The following is an 11,679-nucleotide window of genomic DNA, read 5'->3' as shown; positions in this document are numbered from 1 at the left end:
TCACTTTAAGGACAGTGAAATAAATGATCATTTTGTTCCAAAATACATAACCACAGAAATGTTTATAGGTAGAGAAAGACACATGTTTGGAGAAGGACAGAAAATGACACACAGAACTCTTTATATGTGGAGAGATACATGTGCAGAGAAAGAGAGAGACTGACAGACTGAGATATTTACTATCAAGTTGAGTCACATTATTATAGGGGTTAAGAAGTTCAAGGCTCTGCCCCTAGCGGCACTGAAGGTGTGACTGCGGTGTCACATGTCTATCAAGAGGCAGCAGAGAGGAGAGAGGCAATGCCTATGTTCAGTGTTCTGACCTATGTACAGCTGAATGATTAGTAGCCTAACATTCTATGGGAAAAAAATGAGCATAAGATGACCAACAGTTCTGCACCAGGGGGCCCAGACAGGGAGCTAGCCTGAGACAACCACTAGTCCTGAGAAGCAAAGGCCCATGATTCATGAGCAGGGCATAGTACTCCTGAGACCACTGAGATGACTCAGTCCCTGGGAGCCACTAAGAGGAGAAAGTAAAGTGGTGGAAAAATAGAAGAGAAAGACTTGGGGGCGCAATGAAGAGAGGCAAACTGGAGACTCAAAGGTAGTGAGTCTGATGTGAGTAGCCAGTGATGCCACCTGGGACCATGGTGGAGTCCTGGCTTGTGCTGCCACTGGGGGCCAGGTCTGTGTCCTTGGCCCTGTAGCAGCAAAGGTCTGTCACTCACCAAAGGCCAGGCAGACATCCCTGGTCTCTGCAGCCACTCAGAGACATGTTAATATCCTGAAGGCTGAGCAGAACTGGCCTGGGCATCTTGGGAGAGCTGGACCCATCCTTAGCCAGCTGCAGTACTCAGGGGAAATGTGCTCCATTCATTGAAGGAGTTACAGATGAGCTAGCCCCAAGGACACGAGAATGGGAGAGCTGGCCTTAAACTTGTCTCCTGTGCAGTGGTGTGGATAAAAGAGAGAGAAAGAGAGAGAGAGAAAGAGAGATTCTCCTCCCCCATCACCCCTGACCACCTGTGGCAAGTGGGAGACCTGGCTCTGAGTTCACGAGAGCAGGAGAGCTGGCCCTGTCCCTCACTATCTGCAGCACTCTGGAGAACAGGACCCACTCCTCTCATGGGCATCACAGTAAAGCTAACCCTGATTGTGGGGACACAGGAGATGAGAGTGCTGGCCTTTTTGTCTACTGTGTGGTGGCAATGGTGAGAGACAGTCTCCTCCTTCCCTTGCCACTTGCCATCTATGGCCAGCAGAAGAGCTGGCCCAGGACCATGAGAGTGGGAGAACTGGTCATGTCCCTCATCTGTTGCAATACATGGGAAATATGGCCTTGAACCTTGCTTGGGCAGCATGGTAGAGCTGGCCCTGGTCTCTGGAGTTTCTGGTGAGCCATCCCTGAGGGTAGGAAAGTTGGAAAACTGGTGAGCTGACCAACTCAGATAGTTCTCAGGCCCAGATTCAGGCCTTTGAATTGGCCCACCCCAATATCTACATCAATGATGACTGCTGGACTGCATGAAGAGGCTGGTCCTACAGATCCAAAACTATAGGGTCCCATGTCACAGGAAAACAACAGGATATTCAAGAAGAGACCCGGTGAGATTCCAGTATTAATAGAATAACAGAATCCAGAGGGCTTGTGCAAGAGCAATGGTTAATTGCAATGAATATTTGAGAGTAAAGAACTGTAGGCAAAGGGGTATACTGTGGGACACACTGTAACACACTACAGCTTCCATAATGAGACGTCTTCCCCCTCTGTTGTTGGGGAGGTTGCAAGGGAGGGGAAGATGAGTAGGATGAGGGGGTATGATGTGAAATTCACAAAGAGCCTTTAAAATAAAAAAAAAAATGGTTTCAGGGTAGTACTTTAGCTGACCCTGAGTCAGTCCTGATTCGTGGAATACTTACTAGCTTAAATGGGAGGTATAAATTATTAGTTTCAAGGAAATTGCTTTGGACAAAGTACATGCCAGTCTAAAAGTTTCTGTCTCTGTTCTCATTTCTGTTTTTTATTACAGTTATTTTTACTTATGTGTACATGCACCTGTGCATGAAGACCACATGAAGCAGTCAGGGGACAACTTGCCCAGTTGGTTCTCCCCTTTCACTATGTAAGGCCAGGAATGGAACCTGCGTTGTCAGCCTTGATCACTAGATTTGGGAGCAAGCACCTTTACCCACTGAGTTATCTCCCTGGCCCCATGGTCCTTTTCTATAATATGACCAACTTGACTCACAAAAGATAATTGCAACCACAGAATTCCTATATTCAGGCAGGTCCAAACTTAGGATAAAATATGAGGAAATACAAAGTTTGAACACTTTAACAGAGAAGTATGAAACCACCCAGTAACTGTAATAGTAAGGCAAGAGATCTTAACCTGGCTTTGAGCCACTCTGGTTTCTGAACCCTTGATCCCCACTTTTGTTTATCTGGTATTGATGAAGTGCCTAGAATTCCTTGAAAACTGAATGACACCAAATACTTCTTTCCAACTGCCCTAGAGTCACATCAAAATTGCCAGCCTGTCTGTGTCTCTGCATGGTTTCCAGGATTCTGGGTTTCTCTAGATTAATAGTAGACATCTCCAAATCCATGAATAACTCAGCTTGTTTTCATTTCCAGTTTGAGAGTTGATACTCTAGTTTGAACACTTCTAGATTGTCTAAGAATGCTCAAATAACATTTCCATCATCAAGCTTCACAATGAAGTATAATCCTCATTATGCCCAACAGGTGCTCAGTGGAATGGTGGGGCAAAGATTGCTGTCCTACTCAAAATAGAAAGATGAAAGATACTAAATGCCAGGCTGTGTGCATGATGCTTTCTCCATCTGGAAAGGCTTATTGGAAAGGAAGAAATCAGTCATAATCGCACATCAGTGGAGGATCATCTAGATGAAAACTCTATTCATAAAAGAAAATTGTAAAACTGCTTGTGGGAGATAAAAGAGTTACTGAAATCATTTGCATAAATAACACTCCACTTTCCTGTTTTGTATTCAACATCCTCTAGACAAAAAGCTGTTGTCTTCCCAAATCTATATTATAGGCTACATAGCCTAGGCAGGATAATTTTAAGGCAGTCATCACCTATATCTATTCTCTCTCTCTCTCTGTCTCTCTCCCACCTTCTCTTTCATACACACACAGAAACATGTATAAACACTCACACATGAGTGCATACACACACAAATATTTACATTAAAATATTTTAAATTGCAGAAATATGGTTAAGAGCCTGCAAACCAGCTCAATATTTAGTGCTTACTAAATACAATTCTCTCTATTGCCTCTCCTTTCATACAGTCTACTTTAAAACAGTGGTTCTCAACCTTCCTAATGCTGACTCTTTACTATAGTTCCTCATGTTGTAGTGATCACCAACTATAAAATCGTTTTTACTGCTACTTCATAACTGTAATTTTGCTACTGTTATAACTCATAACATAAATATCTGATATGCGGATGGTCTTAGGTGACCCCTGTGAAAGGGTCATTTAACCCCCCACAAAAGGTGGCCTATAGGTTGAGAACCACTGCTTTAAAATATAAGATACCTCCTTAATTTAAATTTCAGCTGAGCAGCTCATGATCTTCTAATGTTAGGTTACGATACCTCCATGGTGGTGAGTGAGACTGGGACTTGAAACACAGAGTATGTGTATTTAGTGGTCCATTCAGTGTGTAGAGCAGAGTGCCTGATCCCTGTGACACCAGCCCTGTTGCTGCTTCCAGCCCTTCCTCCAGCACACCAGGTGTGTTTTGTTGTCAGTTTAGCACAGGCAAAGTTAAACACATATCCATGTGTTTGCACTCAGGACACGACACCCAGCCTTCTGACACGTGCATAAGATTTCAACAAACAGTATATTGTTCTTCGAGCAGATTATGGAAAGGGGGAATGGTGTCAGTGAAATACTCCAGAAAAAGAAAAAAAAAAAAAAGATAGAATAAAACCTTAGCTGCTCCTGAATTTTGAATGAATAGTTTGCATTCTGGAATGTATTTGCCCATGAGTTTTATCATCTGGTCAGTTTTGGAAAGCTGCATGATGAGGGAACAACAATGTACATGGCCTTCTGAAGGTATTGACTCAGGGCTTATAACCAGGGGGTTATGAAGGCCTGGGAGTTTGTACAGACCTTGAAAGAAAAACTCTCAACTTCATATGGAATAACAAGAAATCAAGAATAGCTAAAAACAGTCCTGTACAATAAAAGATCTTCTGGAGATATCTCCATCCTTGATTTTAAGCTGTACTATAGAGCAACAATAGTAAAAACTGCATGGTACTGGCATAGAAACAGACTGGTGGATCAATGGAATCGAATAGAAGACCCTGAAATAAACCCACACACTTATGGACACCTGATTTTTGACAAAGATGCCAAAACCATTCAATGGGAAAAAGATAGCATCTTCAACAAATGGTGCTGGTCTAACTGGATATCTACATGTAGAAAAATGCAAATAGATCCATACTTATCCTGCACAAAACTAAAGTCCAAGTGGGTCAAAGACCTCAACATATAACCAGACACACTAAACCTGTTAGAAGAAAAAGTGAGGAAGAGCCTTGAACTCACTGGCACAAGAGACAACTTCCTGAACAGAACACCAACAGCACAGGCTCTAAGATCAACAATCAATAAATGGGACCTCATGAAACTGAAAAGCTTCTGTAAAGCAAAGATCACTGTTATCAGAACAAACCAACTGTCTACAGATTGGGAAAGCAACCCTAGATCTGACAGAGGGCTAATATCTAGACTACATAAAGAACTAAAGAAGTTAAACAGCAACAAATCAAGTAATCCAATTAAAAAATGGGGTTACATTGCTAAACAGAGAATTCTCAACAGAGGAATATCTAATGGCAGAGAAACACTTAAAGAAATGCTCAATGGCTTAGTCATCAGGGAAATGCAAATCAAAATGACCCTGAGATTTCACCTTACACCCATCAGAATGGCTAAGATCAAAAACTCAAGTGAGGATGTGGAGAAAGGGGAACCTTCCTCCACTGCTGGTGGGAATGTAAACTTGTACAACCACTTTGGAAATCAATCTGGCGCTTTCTCAGACAATTAGGAATAGTGCTTCCTCAAGACCCAGCTATACCACTTCTAGGCATATATATAAAGGATGCTCAAGTTTACAACAAGGACATTTGCTCAACCATGTTTGTAGCAGCTTTATTTGTAATAGCCAGAAGCTAGAAATAACCCAGATGCCCCTCAGTTGAGGAATGGATATAGAAATTGTGGTCCATTTACACAATGGAATACTACTCAGCAATTAAAAACAAGGAAATCATGAAATTTGCAGGCAAATGGTGGGATCTATAAAAGATCATCCTGAGTGAGGTATCCCAGAAGCAGAAAGACAAACACCGCTGTATATACTCACTCATAAGTAGATATTAGACACATAATATAGGATAAACATACTAAAATCTGTATACCTAAAGAAGCTAAGCAAGAAGGAGGACTCTGGGTAAGATGCTCAATCCTCATTCAGAAAGGCAAGGAGGATGGACATCAGAAGAGGGAGAAAACATGGAACAGGACAGGAGCCTACCACAGAGGGCCTCTGAAAGACTGTACCCTGCAGAGTAACAAAGCATATGCTGAGACTCATAGCCAAACTTTGGTCAGAGTGCAGGGAATCTTATGAAAGAAGGGGGAGATAGAAATACCTGGAGGGGATAAAAGAGCCAGCCTTGCCAGGCCACAGAGGAAGATGATGCAGCCAATCTTGATGAGACCTGATAAGCTAGGGTCAGATAGAAGGGGAGGAGGACCTCCCCTATCAGGGGACTAGAGAAAGGACACAGGGGGAGGAGAGTGGGAGAAGACGAAGGAAGGGGCTGCAGCGGGGATACAAAGTAAATAAATTGTAATAAATAATTTAAAAGGTGGTGTTTATTTAGATAACAGCCCATGATCACTAATTTCTTTTCTTTCATATGTACCATGTAGCCCTGCATACATTTTGTGAAACATAAGATGCAGTGCCTTCAGAGGGGAAGAACAAATCAGATCCCCTAGAACTAAAATTATAGGTGGTTTTGAGCAACCATGTTGGTGCTGGGAACAGAACCACTGTTCCTCTCCAATAGTATCAAGTGCTTTTAACTACTGAGTCACCTCTCCACTGAGCTAATTTACAGTAACGTAAAATAATAATAATAATAATTTCTACGGTTATCGTGTCTCTATGCACAGCATTCATACAAACACTCAGTCATAGCAGGCATACAAAGGTAAGTGCAGTTCTATTTTCAGTGAAAAACAGTCAAGTGTAGGAGACATACTCTACACACATGACGGTGTTAGCTTCAAGTGAGGGGTGAGAGCAGCATAAATGGAGGACCTCTATTGAGGACCTCCTGAGACCTGAGGCATCAGAGAGGTCATCACAGAGATGGGCGCACATCCTGACAAGCTAATGTGGCAGCAGACATGTGCCTTCATGGGGGAGAGGGCTCCTGGGCAACACTTTTCCAGAAGAAAACAACAGCATGTCAAAGGGTGGTAGCTGGAGACAGAGGTAAGTTTGGAGAACTACCTCCGACCAGGAATCTCCAAAGAAGAGATGGAAGCAGAGCCAAAAGGATACATCATGGGGGCGCTTTTAGTGGCCAGTGCAGGGGGCTCAGTTATTATCCTACAGGAAACACAGAGGCATTAGTGGCTTTAAGTAAGTGACTTCATAGCCAGGAAGGACTTCCATTGGAGGAAGGGAGACACCAACCCACCCACAGAAACTTCAACCCAAAATCTACCCTGCCTACAAGATGTGCAGGGATAAAGATGGAGCAGAGATTGAGGGAATGGTCCAACCTGAGACCCACTCCATAGGAGAGAGCCAACCTCTGACACTCTTAATGACACTCCGCTATGCTTACAGACAGGAGACTAGCATGTCTGTCCTCTGAGAGGCTACACCCAGCAGCTGATTGAAAGAGATGCTGAGACTCATACCAAACATTAGGCAGAGCTCTGGGAGTCTTGTGGAAGAGTGGGGGCAGGGAGAATAGAAGGACCCACAGGGGACAAGAGCTCTATAAGAAGACCTACAGAGTCTTCTTGGCCCATGGGGGGTGGGGTGACGGTTACAGAGACTGAAGCAACAACCAAAGTACAAGCATGGACTGCACCTGGACCCCCTACACACATGTAGTTGATGGGCAGCTTGGTCTTCATGAGGGTCCCTGGGCTGTCTCTGACAAGAACTCTGTTGTGTGCTTTTGGATCACTTTCCCCTAGCTGAGCTGCCTTGGCTGACCTCAGTGGAAAAGGGAACACTTATTCCTGATACGACTGGACCTGACAGAATGGGTTGATACCGGGGAAGGGGGTCTTATTTTTTGGAAAGAAGGGGTGGGGAAAAAAGGAAGAATAGGGTAGGAAGGTAGGCCCAGTAGAGAGGAGGGAGGGGTCTGCGATTGATATGTAAAGTGAATATATAAATTTAATTAATAAAAAAAAAAAAAGAAAGAAAGAAAACCCTGGTGGATAATACAATGCTTTAAACAACAAAATGTGGCAGTGTTGCTGGGAAAGTATTGCTATTGTCTGTGCAAAAGAATAAGGAAGGAAAAATGAAATCAAATGCATCCCTATTTGAGCATAAGTCGTCTCTGTTTAGAAATAATTCATCTCTACAAAGAATGTCAATACTGTTGGTGAAAACAAGTTTGTTTGTTGGTTGTTTCTGTTTTTACTTTTTATTGGCTAATCTTGGTTGACTGTCAACTTAACACAGCTGGAAAGATGGACTCTCAACTGAGTAGTCAACACTACCAGATTGGTCTATGGACATATCTATAGAGCATTTTCTTGGTTACAAATTGAAGTAGGAAGGCCCATCTAACTTTTGGTGTTGCCATCCTTGGAAAAATGGGCCTGGGCTGTCTAAGTAGCTGACCATGAGCCTGGAGCAAAGCAGTAAGCAATGCTTCTTCATGGTTTCTGTTTCTTCGAGGTCTGGTTTTGAGTTCCTGCCTTGGCTTCACTATACGATGAACTATAGCCCATAACATGAAATAAGCCCTCCTTCTTTTGTATTTGCTCATGGTGTTTATAACAGCCATAGAAAAGCAAACAAGCACAATTGTAAATATATATAATACAGATGTATTATAAGGAAGAAAACGGCCTATTTATGTCCCTCCCCAATGTATCTTGATGCTTCTGATTTTTGTTTATTTAATTAGTTGGATTTTATTATTATGAATGCTATAACATAAAACATATTCATGTTCATATTTGATAAAACTTCTGCTTGCATGAAAAAAGTTATCTGTCTGAAAAAAAATAATATTTGCTACAAATTTTGATTGCTTCTATAAAATTGCCTTCCAAGACTGAGGCAGTAGTTTAGGTTTCATTAACCTGGGAGGGTGATACCTGTTCCCAATGACTTAAATAACACTTTCAACTCAAGAAATCTACAAAGACAAGTTCTTCCTCTCTTGTAAGTGAAGCTAACCACATAGATCAGAATGACCCTGTAGAAACATCTATTGACCTACTGTTCCTATTACTTGAAGCTTTCAAAATATGTGAATATGAGTTACTATGGCTCCTGCCTGGGGGTGTGCTCTACTTAGAAAGACAACATGTTCAATAAAATATCTCTCATGCAACTTGGGACTATACAGGTCATAGGCCTGGCAGAAAACCCAATATTATTATTCTGCTAAAAGAACATAGCAATAGCATGATTCCAAATGATGTACCACTCTATCCACAGGTGTATCCCTCAGCCCACACCAGAGGAACTTCCTCTTGCAGTAGATGGGAACTCACACAGAGACCCACCACAAGACAAAGAAACAGTAGAAGACTCTGGGGTGCTCAGTCCAGATGAGTTGTTTTCATCAATGGTCTCCCCTTGAGGCTCAGAGATCTATGCAGAAAAGGGAGCAGAAAGATTGTAAGACCAAGAGCTGGTGATGACTCTAAAAAGGCTGTGTCTTCTAGACGCAACAGGACTTATGGCCATATTAACTCTGAGAGACTGTGACAGCATGAGCAGGACCTCCACAGGTTCAAGCCAGAAAGGGAAGTGGACTGAGAAAGGGAGGTGGATGTGGGGGTCCCATCCCTAAATGAGAAGCTATTTGCACTTGAGACCTGCTGTGAAAGGGAAATCCCCAATGGATTGCCACAGTGTATACCAACCGTACTCCATGGCACTCCCAATGCCCAGTAGTAACTGGCTAACCCAAAGCAAACTCATGTTTTGTTTTGTTTATGGACTTTTGTTTTGTTGCTTTTATTGTTGTTTCAGTGTGTTTGTTGGACTGGTTGATCGCTTCTCATTTGGAACCTTGTTCATTTAAGAGAGGGAAAGAGAGAAAGGAAAAACAAAACTTAGGTGAGTAAGAAGGTGGAAAGGATCTGGGAGAAGTTGTAAGAGGGGAAAATATGATCAAAATATATAGTATTAAACATTTTTTGAAAACTTTAATTTAAAAATCCAACTAATACAAAAATATACTTTCAGTGCAAGATAGAGTGTAGTGAATGACCTTGTCTGGTGAAAGTCTGGTTCATGAAAGGAGAAGCAATTCTTTCTCAGTGAGTGCTCAAGAGATGCTTTATGGAAGAGCAGGTCAGTCTCTAGTGCTAGCCAAGACTGGAACCACATGCTCAGAACTCTCCCTGACACAGAAAACACTGCAAACCACAAGTGCTAGACAGATGAGCACCAGGCAGCTGCAGACGGTGGCCAGGTGTTTCCTGGGGCTGGGAAGCATTAAAACCTGACCCGCAGCTTCATATTGACAAGGAAATGTTGAAAAGCCAACCTAATTGTCTGAGTCCCTGTCTGTGCACCGAGAATCCAGTCAGAGAAGTGTCTCGCCTTGGAATGCATTACTTCTTTCTCTTTATTATGTAAAATCCTAAGACACTTTGGAGCTGGCACAGTTCTTGCAAGAGCCAAAGAAAATAGTTCTTCTCTCTGTTGCCATGACATAATGTATATCTATGCTGAAATAGTAGACAAGAATAGCCTAAAACTGGTAAATATGGGAGAGTTGGGACTTTTTCTATTAATAAGTACACTCTTAAGTATAGTCAATGTAGCCCGCATCATATTGAATATATTCTAAGTATATATCAGTCCAACGTGAGATTAAACTAATATGCTCAGTGTCATGGCACCTGCAGATCTTTGTTTAAGGCCTTACCTATTTCCCTTGAATATTTATTGGACTTAAAGGGACTTTGTAGGCCACCTGGCAGTGGGCTGGTGGTGTTTTTATATCAGTCAGGGGCTGAGCAGATGGAAGTCCTTTGTTCATACTAGCTTGATGCCTGGTTTGATACACAAAATTATTTTATGTCTAGGACACATAAAAATCCAATCAAATCCAGTTATTGTGGCGTGAGAGGGGGAAAAAGACAGAGAGCTGCTTTTCACCAATCCATGTGGTGCAGGTGTGGAAAGACGCCACAGACCTGCCCGCCAATCAGCTGCACAGGTGGACCACAGACGCACAGAGCCCCGCCTATCACCATGACACAGAGCCCCACCTACCACGATGCAGTATGGCGAGGGAGAAGGAAGACAGAGACCTGCGTCCTGTGACACCACCCACAGACCTTTCCTCCTGTGCATGGACACCTACTTGGATTGAGGATGTCACCAAGGGTCCCAACAGCCATGTGGTCAGTCTTCAGTGGGAGCCACCACAGTGTGAGAATATGTGATGGACAGATGAGAAAGTAATAGAAGTAGAGCAGCTTGAGCATGATGAAGAGAGATGGGACTAGAGACTTGAGGGTGGAGAGAAGTAGCCTGGTGTAAGAGGCCAGCCCGTCCACCAGGGGCTATGGTGAGGTCCCAGCCCAAGCTGCTGCTGAGGTCCATGTCTGAGTTCTATGGCTATGCAGCAGCAGGGGTCTGTGTTGATCTCCATGGCTCAAATTACCACTAGGGAATATGGGGATGTTGCTGGTTTGGCAGCTGCCATGGACCACATGGATGTCCAAGGGTTGTACAGAACTGGCCCTGTCTCTCACCAGCTATGGTTCTCTGGAGAGCTGGCCTTATCTCTCAGCAGTGGCAGCACTCAGGAGAGCAGGCCCTGGCTCTTACCCAGGAAGCACAGTGGAGCTGGCCTTGTTGGCAGAGGTGTGGGTGGGCCAGCCCTGAGGGTGTGAGTGTGGAAGAGCTGACCTCGCCACTCATCTGCCATGGTATGACATGGACACAAAGGTGATGTGTCCACCTTACCCCCACAATGCCCCTCACCACCTCTGGCAGTCAAGAAAGATACCCATAGCATCATAAGCATGGTAGAGCAATCCCTGCCCCTTACCAGATGAAGCACTTGGGAGAGAGGGCCCTGCACCTTGCATGGACAGCACAGCAGAGCCGACCATGGTGATGGGGGCACAGGTGAGCTGGCCCCAAGGGCAAGAACATAAGAGAGCTAGCCCCACTACTCATCTGCCATGAGGTGGCATGGTAGGGCAGTGGTGTCCCCATCAGCACCCTTGCCACCTGTGACAGTTGGGAGAGCTGGCCTCAGGATCATGAAGGTGGGTGAGCTGGCCTGTCCCTTGCTAGCTGCAGCACTCTGAAGAGTGGGCCCCTGCACCTTGCCTGGGCAACACAGTGGAGTTGGCCCTAATGGCAAA

General features: G+C 43.8%; 1 non-coding gene across 1 annotated transcript; it reads left to right on the top strand.

Moving 5' to 3' along the window:
* The first annotated feature begins 225 nt into the window (after positions 1 to 225).
* On the top strand, positions 226 to 357 carry LOC129688248 (small nucleolar RNA SNORA17). The gene has a single exon (XR_008721897.1). It is a non-coding gene; the product is annotated as a small nucleolar RNA SNORA17 (small nucleolar RNA).
* The last annotated feature ends 11,322 nt before the right edge of the window (positions 358 to 11,679 follow it).

Source organism: Psammomys obesus, unplaced genomic scaffold (assembly GCF_907164565.1).
Source record: "Psammomys obesus unplaced genomic scaffold, mPsaObe1.curated_primary_1811, whole genome shotgun sequence".
NCBI classification, from domain to species: Eukaryota; Metazoa; Chordata; class Mammalia; order Rodentia; family Muridae; genus Psammomys; species Psammomys obesus.
This window is presented reverse-complemented; position numbering and strand designations above follow the sequence as displayed.